This window comes from Bufo gargarizans, chromosome 3, assembly GCF_014858855.1.
Source record: "Bufo gargarizans isolate SCDJY-AF-19 chromosome 3, ASM1485885v1, whole genome shotgun sequence".
Lineage (NCBI taxonomy): Eukaryota > Metazoa > Chordata > Amphibia > Anura > Bufonidae > Bufo > Bufo gargarizans.
This window is the reverse complement of record NC_058082.1, coordinates 277,349,709-277,363,673: the sequence shown is the minus strand read 5'-3', so window position 1 is coordinate 277,363,673 and position 13,965 is coordinate 277,349,709. Positions and strand designations below refer to the sequence as shown.

The 13,965-nt window shown below is 45.3% G+C and overlaps 1 protein-coding gene across 1 annotated transcript in view; it reads right to left on the bottom strand.

Moving 5' to 3' along the window:
• RPH3AL (rabphilin 3A like (without C2 domains)) overlaps positions 1-13,757 on the bottom strand; it is a 342,327-nt gene extending 328,570 nt beyond the window's left edge. The window contains exon 1 of the mRNA XM_044285948.1: positions 13,612-13,757. The gene's annotated coding sequence lies outside the window, so the exon portion shown is untranslated. The remainder of the gene's footprint in view (positions 1-13,611) is intronic.
• Between the last annotated feature and the right edge of the window lie 208 nt (positions 13,758-13,965).

Genomic DNA, 13,965 nt, shown 5'->3' with positions numbered 1-13,965 from the left:
CATCTGATGAATCCAGCGGGTCAGAATACGAACCTGTAGAAAGCAGTGGCTCTCTGACCCAAAGTTCGGACGAGGAGGCTGAGGTCCCTGATAGCACCAGGCGTACCCGGCCCCGTGTCGCTAGACCGCAGGTTGCGCAGGATCCGCTTCAAGAGCAGCAGAGTGGGGCTGGTGCTGTCGGATTACGTGGTGAGGCATACACCAGCAGCCCAGCCCTCCCTGGACCTAGTACCAGCACTGCCGTACAACCTGGTGAAGTAGCGAGCACCAGAAGGGCAGTTGAAGCTGGTACGGTGGCACGTGCAGTAGTGACCCCGTCGCAGCCACCGCAAAGACGTGCCCGTAGAGCCCCTAGAATCCCAGAGGTGCTGGCAAACCCTGATTGGCAGTCCCCAACTTCAGCCGCACCTGTAGTTTTCCCTTTCACTGCCCAGTCTGGAGTTCGGGTTGAGACAGCTCAGATCGGTTCGGCCCTGGGATTTTTTGAGCTGTTCTTGACTGCGGAGCTTTTAGACATAGTTGTGGCCGAAACAAACAGGTATGCCACACAATTTATCACCGCTAACCCGGGAAGCTTTTATGCCCAGCCTTTCCGGTGGAAACCAGTCCAAGTTTCCGAACTTAAAACTTTTCTGGGCCTCCTCCTCAACATGGGCCTGACAAAAAAGCATGAATTGCAGTCATATTGGTCCACGAACCCGATTCATCACATGCCCATGTTCTCTGCTGCCATGTCCAGGGCACGTTTTGAGGCCATCCTGCGGTTCCTGCACTTTAGTGACAACACCGCCTCCCGTCCCAGGGGCCACCCTGCTTTTGACCGGCTCCACAAAATTCGGCCCCTCATAGACCATTTCAACCAGAAATTTGCAGATATTTATACCCCAGAGCAAAACATCTGCATAGACGAGTCCCTGATACATTTTACCGGGCGCCTTGGCTTCAAACAATACATCCCAAGCAAGCGCGCCCGGTATGGGGTCAAATTGTATAAGCTCTGTGAAAGGGCCACAGGCTATACCCACAAATTTCGTGTCTATGAGGGAAAAGATCAGACCCTGGAGCCGGTCGGTTGCCCTGACTACCTGGGGAGCAGTGGGAAGACAGTTTGGGACTTGGTGTCACCCTTATTCGGCAAGGGGTACCATCTTTATGTGGACAATTTTTACACAAGTGTGGCCCTCTTTAGGCATTTGTTTCTAGAACGGATTGGCGCCTGTGGTACCGCGCGAACTAGTCGCGCGGGCTTCCCCCAACGGCTCGTTACCACCCGTCTTGCAAGGGGGCAGAGGGCCGCACTGTGTAACGAAGAACTGCTCGCGGTGAAATGGAGAGACAAGCGTGACGTTTACATGCTCTCCTCCATTCACGCAGACACGACAATACAAATTGAGCGAGCAACCCGTGTCATTGAAAAGCCCCTCTCAGTCCACGACTATAACCTCCACATGGGAGGGGTGGACTTCAATGACCAGATGTTGTCTCCGTATTTAGTTTCCCGACGCACCAGACGCTGGTATAAGAAGGTGTCTGTATATTTAATTCAATTGGCTCTGTACAATAGTTTTGTTCTCTACAGTAAGGCTGGGAGAACTGGATCCTTCCTCAAATTTCAGGAAGAGATCATCGAGAACCTCCTGTATCCAGGAGGTTCCGTGGCCCCAACCACCAGTGTAGTTAGCCGTCTACACGAGCGACATTTCCCCAATGTCGTTCCTGGTACCTCAACCCAACAGTCACCCCGAAAAAGATGTCGTGTCTGTAGCAGGAGTGGAATAAGGCGTGACACCCGCTATTTCTGTCCGGACCACCCTGCCCTATGCTTTGGAGAGTGTTTCCAGAAGTACCACTCACAGGTACACTATTAGCATAGGGATCATCTCACCAGGACAGGCACACAGGGCTATTAGGGCCCATTCACTCACTGCTGCTGCAAACGTCTCCTTTCACATGGGACAAAGTGCATAACGCACTTCGCCACATCTTTGGGCGATTTGCGCTTTGCACATTGACCCATGGGGAAGGAGAGGTTTGTTCTATAAAGGTAAAAAAAAACACAAAAACAAAAAAAACAAAAAAAACACCCCAGTAAGCAAACACGTTAATGTTCAGTTAAAAAAGTTAAAGTTTATATGTTCTGTTGCAAAGTTAATAAAATTATTGCGTTGCGGCCTGGTTTTTTCATTTTTATTTTTATTTTTTATTTTTTTACCTTCCAGGTGGACCAACCGATCGACCAGCTGCAGCACTGATGTGCATTCTGACAGAAGCATTGCGCTGCTGTCAGATTACACGCAAGTCGGTGGATGCAGCGCTGCAAGACGGGATTTTCTCCTCTGCAGTGACAGATACGTTTGCCAAGGCATACGAGCTGAGGAGGAGGCGGCGTTCCTATGCTTTGGCAAATACTTTGTATATACATATATATATATATATATAAAAAATATAAAAAAATAAAAATCCCGGCAATGATTTATTCATCCACATCGATTGATGTGAATGGAGAAATCTGGTTTGCCAGGGCATACGAGCTAAGTGGGTATGGATGTAGGGCGGAGCTCCTAAGTCCTGGCAGACGCCTTTCCCCTCCATTTTTTTTTTTTGGCAGAGATTTTTTCATCCACATTGATCGATGCGAATGAAGAAATCTGTGCCGTTCATTTTTTTCTTTCAGCCCAGAGGCTGAACGGAAAAAAAAGTCTCATTACCTGTATGCTCAATATAAGGAGAATAGCAGAAACTCCTAATGCTGGCCATACATGTAATGATTGCGGAGACCCTCAAATGCCAGGGCAGTACAAACACCCCACAACTGACCCCATTTTGGAAAGAAGACACCCCAAGGTATTTGCTGAGGGGCATATTGAGTCCATGAAAGATTTAAATTTTTGTCCTAAGTTAGCGGAAAGTGAGACTTTGTGAGAAAAAAAAAAAAATAAATAAATAAATTTCCGCTAACTTATGCAAAAAAAAAAAATTTCTATGAACTTGCCAGGCCCCTCATTAGATACCTTGGGGTGTCTTCTTTCCAAAGTGGGGTCACATGTGGGGTATTTATACTGCCCTGGCTTTTTAGGGGCCCTAAAGCATGAGAAGAAGTCTGGGATCCAAATGTCTAAAAATGCCCTCCTAAAAGGAATTTGGGCCCCTTTGCGCATCTAGGCTGCAAAAAAGTGCCACACATCTGGTATCGCCGTACTCAGGAGAAGTTGGGGAATTTGTTTCGGGGTGTCATTTTACATATACCCATGCTGGGTGAGAAAAATATCTTGGTCAAATGCCAACTTTGTATAAAAAAATGGGAATAGTTGTCTTTTGCCAAGATATTTCTCTCACCCAGCATGGGTATATGTAAAATGACACCCCAAAACACATTCCCCAACTTCTCCTGAGTACGGCGATACCAGATGTGTGACACTTTTTTGATGCCAAGGTGGGCAAAGGGGCACATATTCCAAAGTGCACCTTTCGGATTTCACCGGTCATTTTTTACAGATTTTGATTGCAAAGTACTTCTCACACATATGGGCCCCTAAATTGCCAGGGCAGTATAACTACGCCACAAGTGACCCCATTTTGGAAAGAAGACACCCCAAGGTATTCCGTGAGGGGCATGGCGAGTTCCTAGAATTTTTTATTTTTTGTCGCAAGTTAGTGGAATATGAGACTTTGTAAGGAAAAATAAAAAAAGTAAAATCATCATCATTTTCCGCTAACTTGTGACAAAAAATAAAAAGTTCTATGAACTCACTATGCCCATCAGCGAATACCTTAGGGTGTCTACTTTCCGAAATGGGGTCATTTGTGGGGGTTTTCTACTGTTTGGGCATTGTAGAACCTCAGGAATCATGACAGGTGCTCAGAAAGTCAGAGCTGTTTCAAAAAGCGGAAATTCACATTTTTGTACCATAGTTTGTAAATGCTATAACTTTTACCCAAACCATTTTTTTTTTTTGCCCAAACATTTTTTTTTTATCAAAGACATGTAGAACAATAAATTTGGCGAAAAATTTATATATGGATGTCGTTTTTTTTGCAAAATTTTACAGCTGAAAGTGAAAAATGTCATTTTTTTGCAAAAAAATCGTTACATTTTGATTAATAACAAAAAAAGTAAAAATGCCAGCAGCAATGAAATACCACCAAATGAAAGCTCTATTAGTGAGAAGAAAAGGAGGTAAAATTCATTTGTATGGTAAGTTGCATGACCGAGCAATAAACGGTGAAAGGAGTGTAGTGCCGAAGTGTAAAAAGTGCTCTGGTCATGAAGGGGGTTTCACCTAGCGGGGCTGAAGTGGTTAAGAGCTCGGGCATATCCTCAGAGGAGAAATAAAATTTCCTTCTGTTTTCAGAAAAATCCCGCTCAGAGAACTTGTCTTCATCCTCCATATGTTTAGAGGAGGAAGCTGAACCCCCATAAACCTCAGAGTCGGATGAGACATCATCGTCCGATTTGTGGCGTTTAGCGGGGGGCTCTGAGACCACAGGACAGGGCCGCTCCACAGGTTTCTCTCTTTGAAGAGAAGAAAAAGTCGCAAAAGAAGACTTAATCTCTTCCTGCATCATGGACTTAATCTCGTCCATGAGGGACGGTTGTTCCTCCCGGACAACTTTAGCAATGCAATCCCTGCATAGTTTCTTAGGATAGTCATCAGGAAGTCGTTTGAGGCAAGAAACACACTTTAATGACTTCTTGGGTTTTCTCAGAGGATCTTTTGCAGTCTGGAAAAGCCAAGAGAACCCTCATTAATAATACGCCCTGGTGAGAGAGGAAGAAAAAAACTCTCCCCTATGGGGAACTTACAGACGGTAGAGTAGAGACCTCGGTATGGTCCGATGCAGACATCCTGAAATACAGCCCAGAATAAGGAATGTACTCACCGCAGGACGCTGCGGTAGGAGAATCAATTTGAATCCTCCCGCCTCCTGAGACCGGCCCCCTCCGTCCACGTCACTTCCGGAAACGTCCGGCTACCCAGAAGTGACGAATTTATATAGCGCCGTCCGGCGCTGGGCGCACAAGCCGGCCTGGTTTCAATGAACCAGCGGGCATTCCGTGCACCGGGAGCAGGCCCCAGATGAAACCGGAGGCGAGTCTCTCCCTTCCCCTCCCTGTCCGGCGTTGGTACGGGACCGCGGGCTGACAGGAGGGGGGCCCGCTAAAGCAGGTACGCGACTCCCACTTCTGGACCTTCATCTCCACGGCGGCTGCCTGCGGAGACCTTTCTCCGCCCCTGTCCTCTGTAGGGACAGGAAACACTGGTGTTTGGTGGTGGGAGGGGAGCATTTAAACCTTTCTCTGCTTCCTGCCCCTACAGAGGTCAGGGGTCAATCTCCTTGTATGGCCGTCGTGGTGATGATATGGAAAGCATGTGGTTTTTTTGTTGTTGTTGTTACCTTGACTTTTTTGTATGCAATATCCTGATTGCTGGTATAATACTACAAGTTTACTACACGTTAGTTTTTGCCACTGGCAGGGTGGAACTGGTTTTGGTAGTTGGCAGACCCAGATGAGATTGTTCGGCCACTGATCTTCATAGCAACCATTAGCACAACACAACCATGTTACGGCGGTGACTATGTCTAGAGAGAGGGAACTCTATCCCTCTGTCAACCACTCAGATGCCGCAGTTGCTTTCGACCAATGCATATAAAGGGTTAAACTGGGATCTGAGCAACAGTAGCTTCGAACCTGGCAGTTGCAGTAAAGTGTCAGCTATATGTCTCAGTTCCTGAGCCCATGCCATCCACTTGATGTAACTGTTCATCGCACTGTGCTATATATTGTTACAATCACGATTTACACATTTGGCAGGAAGAGGTTAATGTGAGTTTTAGGCCTCATGCACACGACAGTATTTTTTCACGGTCCGCAAAAACGGGGTCCGTAGGTCCGTGATCCGTGACCGTTTTTTCGTCCGTGGGTCTTCCTTGATTTTTGGAGGATCCACGGACATGAAAAAAAAAGTCGTTTTTGTGTCGCCTGGCCTTGCGGAGCCAAACGGATCCGTCCTGAATTACAATGCAAGTCAATGGGGACGGATCCGTTTGACGTTGACGCAATATGGTGCAATTGCAAACGGATCCGTCCCCCATTGACTTTTAATGTAAAGTCAGGAGTCCCTTTTAAACCATCGGATCGGAGTTTTCTCCAATCCGATGGTATATTTTAACTTGAAGCGTCCCCATCACCATGGGAACGCCTCTATGTTAGAATATACTGTCGGATATGAGCTAGATCGTGAAACTCAGATCCGACAGTATATTCTAACACAGAGGCATTCCCATGGTGATGGGGACGCTTCAGGTTAGAATATACTAAAAAACTGTGTACATGACACTGCCCCCTGCTGCCTGGCAGGTGCTGCCAGACCCCCCCCACCCCCACCCCCACCCCCCGGTTTTTAACTCATTGGTGGCCCGTGCGGCCGCCCCCCCCCCCCCCCCTGTAGTTAACTCATTGGTGGCCAGTGCGGCCGGCCCCCCCTCTTAACTCATTGGTAGCCAGTGGAAGCCCCCCCTCCCTCCCCTGTAGTTAACTCATTGGTAGCCAGTGGGCCCTCTCCCCTCCCTCCCCCTCCTAATTAAAATCTCCCCCCCTATCATTGGTGGCAGTGGAGAGTACCAGTCGGAGTCCCAGTTTTATTGCTGGGGCTCCGATCGGTAACCATGGCAACCGGGACGCTACTGCAGTCCCGGTTGCCATGGTTACTTAGCAATTTGTAGAAGCATCATACTTACCTGCGATGTCTGTGTCGGGCCAGGAGCTCCTCCTACTGGTAAGTGACAGGTCTGTGCGGTGCATTGCCTAATGATCTGTCACTTACCAGTAGGAGGAGCTCCCGGCCGGACACAGACATCGCAGCTCGCAGGTAAGTATGATGCTTCTACAAATTGCTAAGTAACCATGGCAACCGGGACTGCAGTAGCGTCCCGGTTGCCATGGTTACCGATCGGAGCCCCAGCAATTAAACTGGGTACTCTCCACTGCCACCAATGATAGGGGGGGGGAGATTTTAATTAGGAGGGGGGGGGAGGGGAGAGGGCCCACTGGCCACCAACGAGTTAACTACAGGGGAGGGAGGGGGGGCCGACTGGCTACCAATGAGTTAACTACAGGGGAGGGAGGGGGGCCCACTGGCTACCAATGAGTTAACTACAGGGGAGGGAGGGGGGGGCCCACTGGCTACCAATGAGTTAACTATAGGGGGGGGGGGGGCGGCCGCACTGGCCACCAATGTGTTAACTACAGGGGGGGGGGGGGGTCTGCCAGGCAGCAGGGGCAGTCATGTACACAGTTCTTTTAGTATATTCTAACCTGAAGCGTCCCCATCACTATTGGAACGCCTCTGTGTTAGAATATACTGTCGGATCTGAGTTTTCACGAAAAAAAACGGCACAACGGTCGTGTGCATGAGGCCTTAAGCAAAATATATAATTCTATACATGTTCCAGTGAAGCAGCCCCCCTTCCTCCAGTCTATCATGTGTCCAGATGTAAGGTAACTGACTGCAGAAGTCCCCTCCCCAGGTAACAGCGAACATTAGGTACTGCCACTCTTGGCTAAGTTCTGGCTGCTCAGATCCCCAAGTTCAAGAATTAACTGTTCAATTGCTGAGGGGTTAGGAGGACGTTTAGAAAGTTTATCTCCTGTTCACTTTTATTGTCAATTACTTGGTTTAGTGTTCTCATAAGATCCTAATCTTAACATTTGCCTTTATGGTCTAGCTCTGTCTGGGAAAATACCTCATAAACTGATATAATCATTAGATAGTAAATGCCAGATGCTCATTAACAGAATATTTATTAGACAGTTTTATTGCACAACCTATGCATTATTCTGTTTCAGAGAAACAGCAACATTCTCCCTTTCCCTAGGAGCTTGTCACACAGAACCCAGTTAGGAATAGGTGACCAAGACAAAATGCAAATATGACCAATATTCAAATTTACACCTGAAGAAAAAAAGGATGGTACCATGACAGCCAGTCATTGGTTGCGAACGGCGTAATAGCAACCAATGACGCCGTGCGCTTATGCTGTCAGGAGGAATCCCGGCCGGGTTTCCACGGTCCGCTCTCAGCCGCGGAACACGGCCGTTTAAATGAGGCCCAAGGGAAACAAAATAAGACTCTTGCAGGTATAATATTGTTTACTGGCTAACAAAATTAGAAGCAATGATGATATATGGCAAGTTTTCCAGATAACAGCCTGTGTTCACATCACATTTTTTGGTCCTACGTTTTAGACAGGATGTATATATCAAACGGATGCCTCAGACAAGTGCTATACAGTTGTATCCGTCACCACAGGGTTCATTGTTAAAAAAAAAAAAAAAAAAAAGTTATCAGTTAATGTATATGTTTTTTTTGCAGGACACGGCAGCATGGAAAAGAGTAGTGTTCTATTCTTTTGCATCCGTTTTTTTCCCCAGAAATATATGTTAAACGTGGGACAAAAACCACGAGCAAACATTAAGCAGACGACTGTCCCCAATCGTCCCCATACAGAGTCATTGCTTGCCAGCAGTAGAGTGCTGTTTAGAAAGCACAATCTGCTGCCAGCAAACGATGATTTAGGTGTCCGCATCGATAACCCCATAACCTGATGAACATGTGTTTTGCTGGTTTATCGGGTAATTGGCGGCACCTTTTCGCTAAAGTGTGATAATCTGCCTGAAAAGGGCAGTCTAAAGGGGCCTTTAGTAATTGTTATACAGATCTGGAGAGATCTGTATGGAGGAGTGGCCCAAAATCTCTGCTGCAGTGTGTGCAAACTGGTCAAGAACTATAGGAAATGTCTAATTGCAAACAAAGGTTTCTGTACCAAATATTAAAGGGGTTGTCCAGGTTCAGAGCTGAACCCGGACATACAGGCAGCCCCCCTCATGTTAGCATCTCATGCTAGATCGCGCAGGGCAAGGGCTCTTTTGTTTACAATAAGGCTACATGCACACGACCGTATTTTGTTTCAGTGTCCGATCCGTTTTTTTTTGCGGATAGGATGCGGACCCATTCATTTCAATGAGTCCGCAAAAAACAAGGACAGCACACAGTGTGCTGTCCACATCAGTATGTCCGTTCCGTTGCTCTGCTAAAAAAATCGTGCATGTCCTATTTTTTTCTAGTTTGCGGACAAGCATAGCCATTATTACAATGGATCCGCCAAAAAAACGGATGCCATACGTAACATCATCCGTTTTTTTTTGCGGATCCACAATTTTCGGACCGCAAAACACATACGGTCGTGTGCATGTAGCCTAACACACTGCTGGGCGGAAGCTTCCGCCCGGCAGCGTGTTCGGTAATGTCACCAGCTCTGATGGACGTGCTTTAGAACGGCCCTAGCTGTTTTACTGGCTAGGGCAGCGCTAAAGCCCGCCCATCAGTGGCGGTGATGTCACCAGGCTTCCTGGCAGCCCCACGGAGAGCCTGGTACATCACCGGAACTCTGGAAAATGTCTTTGCCCTGCGCAATTTAGTGCGCTGAACCCAGACAACCCCTTTAAGTTCTGTTTTTCTACTGTATCAAATTCTTATTTTATGCAATAAACAGAAATTATAAATAAATTTAAAAAAAATCAAACAATGATTTTCTGGATTTTTTTATTTTATTCTGTCACTCACAGAAGTGTACCTATGATAAAAATTACAGACCGACAGACCTCTCCATTCTTTGTAGGTGGGAAGACTTGCTAAATCACCAGTGTATCCAATACTTATTTTCCCCACTGTATATGACGATGTGAAAACAACACAGCATTTATAAATGATATTATATTATTGCGCCCACACGGAATCCGGACCCATTCATTTCAATGGGGCTGTGTACATGTGCCTTGGTTTTCATGCATCACTTGTGCGTTTTGTGAAAAATCGCAGCATGTTCTATATTCTGCGATTTTCACGCAATGCTGGCCCCATAGAAGTGAACGGGGCTGCGTGAAAAATCGCATTGCATCCACAAGCAAGTGCGGATGCAATGAGTTTTTCATGGATGGTTGCTAAGAGATGTTGTTTGTATGCCTTCAGTTTTTTATCACGCACAAGCAAAATTCATTAAATCACATTGCATTGCGCATTTTTCACTGAATGCATTCGCAACACATCCGGACCTAATCCGCACTGCTCGTTGGCCTTAGATGGGGTGGTCAATGACAGCCTGAAGCTCTACAAGGGCCTGCTAGCTATCGAAACCTCTGAGGCCCAGCCCCAGGCTGGGTCTCATAGGCGAACTGTCAGTGCAAGCATGTATTGTAAAATTGTTCAGACCATAAAACGTGAGATCAACAAAAAAAATGTACTTTCTCCCCATCAGGCCGGTTACTAGTTGTGAAAACGTCACCTTAAACAGCAAAACCATTGCCAGAAAAATAAAATATGGCTCTCAGAAAATGGCGACAAAATTTGAGGAACAAAAAAAAACAAGAAAAAAAATTGGGATATCTTTAATCATACTGACCAGAAGAGTAATATTAACATGTCATATGTCACAATAACAAAACCCAAAATGCAATGGCGAAACTGTCTTTTCTTTATCCTGCTTTCCAAAAAGCAGTATGTACTCCAAAACTAGTGGTACCCTAGAGACTGTGCAAAAGCATTGATCAACCCATCAAAATCTGCACTGCAAAAGCCAAAAGGCTGTCCTTCTCTTCTGAACCCTGCAGCATACCAAAGATGTCCACATTGGTGCCATTTCCATACCCAGCAGAACCCAACTAAGTGGCATGGTGTAATTGCACAAGATGGACACAACATACAGGGTACTGAAATGCCGTATCAGTGGAAAAAAAATGCAAATTTTCATTTTGCAAAGCCGACTACTCATTAATTTCTGCAAAATACTAATGGTAAAGAGCTTCAGGAATGTAGTTTCCAAAATGAGATCACGTTTTGAGGGTTTCCACTGTACAGGTACCTCAGGGGCACTGCAAAGTGACATAGGGGCTGAAAACTATTCCAGAAAAATCAGAACTCTAAAAAACAGTGATCCTTCTCTTCTGAACCCTGCCGAGTGCCCATACAGCAACTTACATTCACATTTATTGCATTTCTGCCCCAAGTAGAATCTGCCTATAAGCTCTCATGCACATGACCGTTGTTTTGGTCCGCATCCGAGCCGCCGTTTTGGCGGCTCTGATGCGGACCCATTCACTTCAATGGGGCTGCAAAAGATGCGGACAGCACTCAGTGTGCTGTCTGCATCCGTTGCTCCGGCCCCGCTAAAAAAATATACCATGTCCTATTCTTGTCCGCACTTTGCGGACAAGATTAGGCATTATATTGACGGCCGCCGGTTCCACAAATTGCGAAAGGCACACGGACGGCTTCCGTTTTTTGCGGACCGCAAAAACCAGCACAGTCGTGTGCATGAGGCCTAATCCTAACAAAAGTAGTGCGAGTCTCAGATGACAACAGCTGGACACAACAGACCGTATTGGCCCTGAAATGCCATATATGTGGAAAAGTTGCAATTTTCCTCTGTGCATTTATTTCGGCAAAATACTTGTGGCATCAATATACTTGAGTTTCCAAAATGGGGTCGATCACTTCTTGGGAATACATGTTATTATTGGCCCGGAAAGGCTTATGCACACAACGGTGTTATGTAACTCTGCCTGTCATCTTGGAAGTGATTATAATTACAAGTACTTGCTTCATTCACTTGAATGGCACAATTATTTGTAAATACACTGCTGCAAGGGAGATGACGCGTAGTGTATAAAAGAGGAAGCCGTGTTCACATAAAGCACCAGCTCCTCTTCAAACAGCTGATTGGTAGGGGTGACAGGTATTGTACACCCTCCGATTTGATAGAATAGGTAATCAATATAACAGCCCTGCACAACCCTTTAAGCTGCATTCACACAGTCAGTATTTGATCAGTGATTTACATCAGTGATTGTAAAAAAAAAAAAAAAAAAAAAAAGAGTGGGTCATAAGTAGGGATGAGCAAAAACAGTCGATTCGCATAAAACTTCATGCTAATACTGTACGGAGCAGGAGCTCTGTACAGTATTAGAATGTATTGGCTCCGATAAGCCGAATAAGCAATAACTTCATAAATTCGTTTATACTGTAAAAAAAAAATAACATTTCCCTCTGGTTCGGTTCCAAGTCGGGAAATGTTTTTTTACAGTATAAATCAATTTCTGAAGTTATTATGCGAAGTCTCACGAGACTTCGTGAAGTAATAACTTCGACTCAGGGCACTCGCTCCGTACAGTATTAAAATAAAGTTTTATGTGAATTGACTTTGGATGTTTCATCCGAAGTAGATTCGCTTATCCCTAGCAGCTATCGACTATTTTTGCAATCAAGTATTCTATCGATTAACCGAGTACTGTAATAAATTATTAAGAGAGTTTTTCTTTATAAAAACTGATCAGCCCCCCGTGCCATCACCTTCATCTCTACACAGAGTGACAGATTAAGAAGTCTCCTGACTGGATGCTACTGCTGTCACTCAAAGCAAAGGGAAAGGGGTTTTGATGCAGTTCCAAATGGAGAGCATTTCACAATGAAGCATTGCTCCAGTACTTTCAGGAGAACCGCCAAGCAGGATAAAAGTTCATATACAACTACTCCTGATAACAAAAGGTATGTTTTTTCCTGGTCTGTTTGGACACCACCTTTGCATATATGAACCATATCACTACTGGCCAGAGCCCGGCTTTATACGTCAGTCTTTTACTCCCCGTTTTCTCTGGCTTTGCTGCCAGAAGATGCACCTTCTCATAAGTTAGACGTACCTTCCGGCAGTCCATGCGCCTAGCAGAAAAACTAAACCAGCCCCTGGCTGGAGTAGTTTTTTGCCAATATTTTTTAAAATATAAGTAAATATGTTGGGGCCCAGGCCTGGCACACCGCCACCATACCCTTGACACTCCTATGTGTCAAATACGGTGCAAAAATGCCCCTGCGACAAAAAGTAAAAGAAAGCGAGTCGTACGACATTTTTACGGTAAAAATGTTCGGAAATGACTAAGGATAAACAAAGTTGTGTTCTCAAGATCAGCGTACAAGGTTCAGGTTATCTAATAATTCCATTATGGATTCCGGTACCACAGACCATATGTTATGGTTTGTGGTATTGCAATCCATAACGGAATTCTTAGATAACCCGAACCTTGTATGCCGATCTTGAAACACAGGTTTGCTCATCCCTAGAAATAACCCTCAAGAACAAAGTTTTCAAGCATCAGGAAACATCAAAGAAGTTACACTGTATTGTTCAATGGTGGCAACTTATACAGGGTGCAATATGTTATACAGTACTATCGCAGACATGCTGGGAAAGACAGTACGCCATATAGCACAGTACTCACATTGTAATAATTGTCCCTATGTGAACATGGGGAAAATGAGAAAATCATTGAACAGATAAAAAGTTGCTTTATTTGCAAGCACTTCCAGGTCTTGTACAACTCATGCTAACATGCTGTGGCAGTGAAATGTATTTGATTTTCTTAGTCTTCACCATATGTACTTCCTTACTCTTTTCAATAACACTATGAGCCAGTCTGCCAACAATCCATTCATTTCCGTCAACTGCACATTTACATAATCTGCTCACCTCAGAAGTTAGAAAAAAGAAAGAACCACTTACCTAATTTTTTTTAGCCTTCCCTGTATTGGTTGCACGTTCATTACAAGCCAGCGTTAAAGCCAAATTAGCTGACACATTTTACCTTCTGCTTGTGCATTTAGAACTTGCTACAAGGTGGAAATCCACGCCTAAAATTAGAAAATAGATCCTCCCAACTGTTGAGAGTCTGGGAGCAGACAATCACGTGGTTCAATTGTTCAGCAGCTAACAACATCCTGTTACCACTTGCACAGTGTGCATTAGATAAAGGTACAGCCGCTGCAGGCACACAAGATGTCCAGGAGAGAAAGAGCCAGGCAGCGTAACTGAGATCTCGCTCAGTTTACAGCGCTGTCAATGAGCACAGCTAAAAAT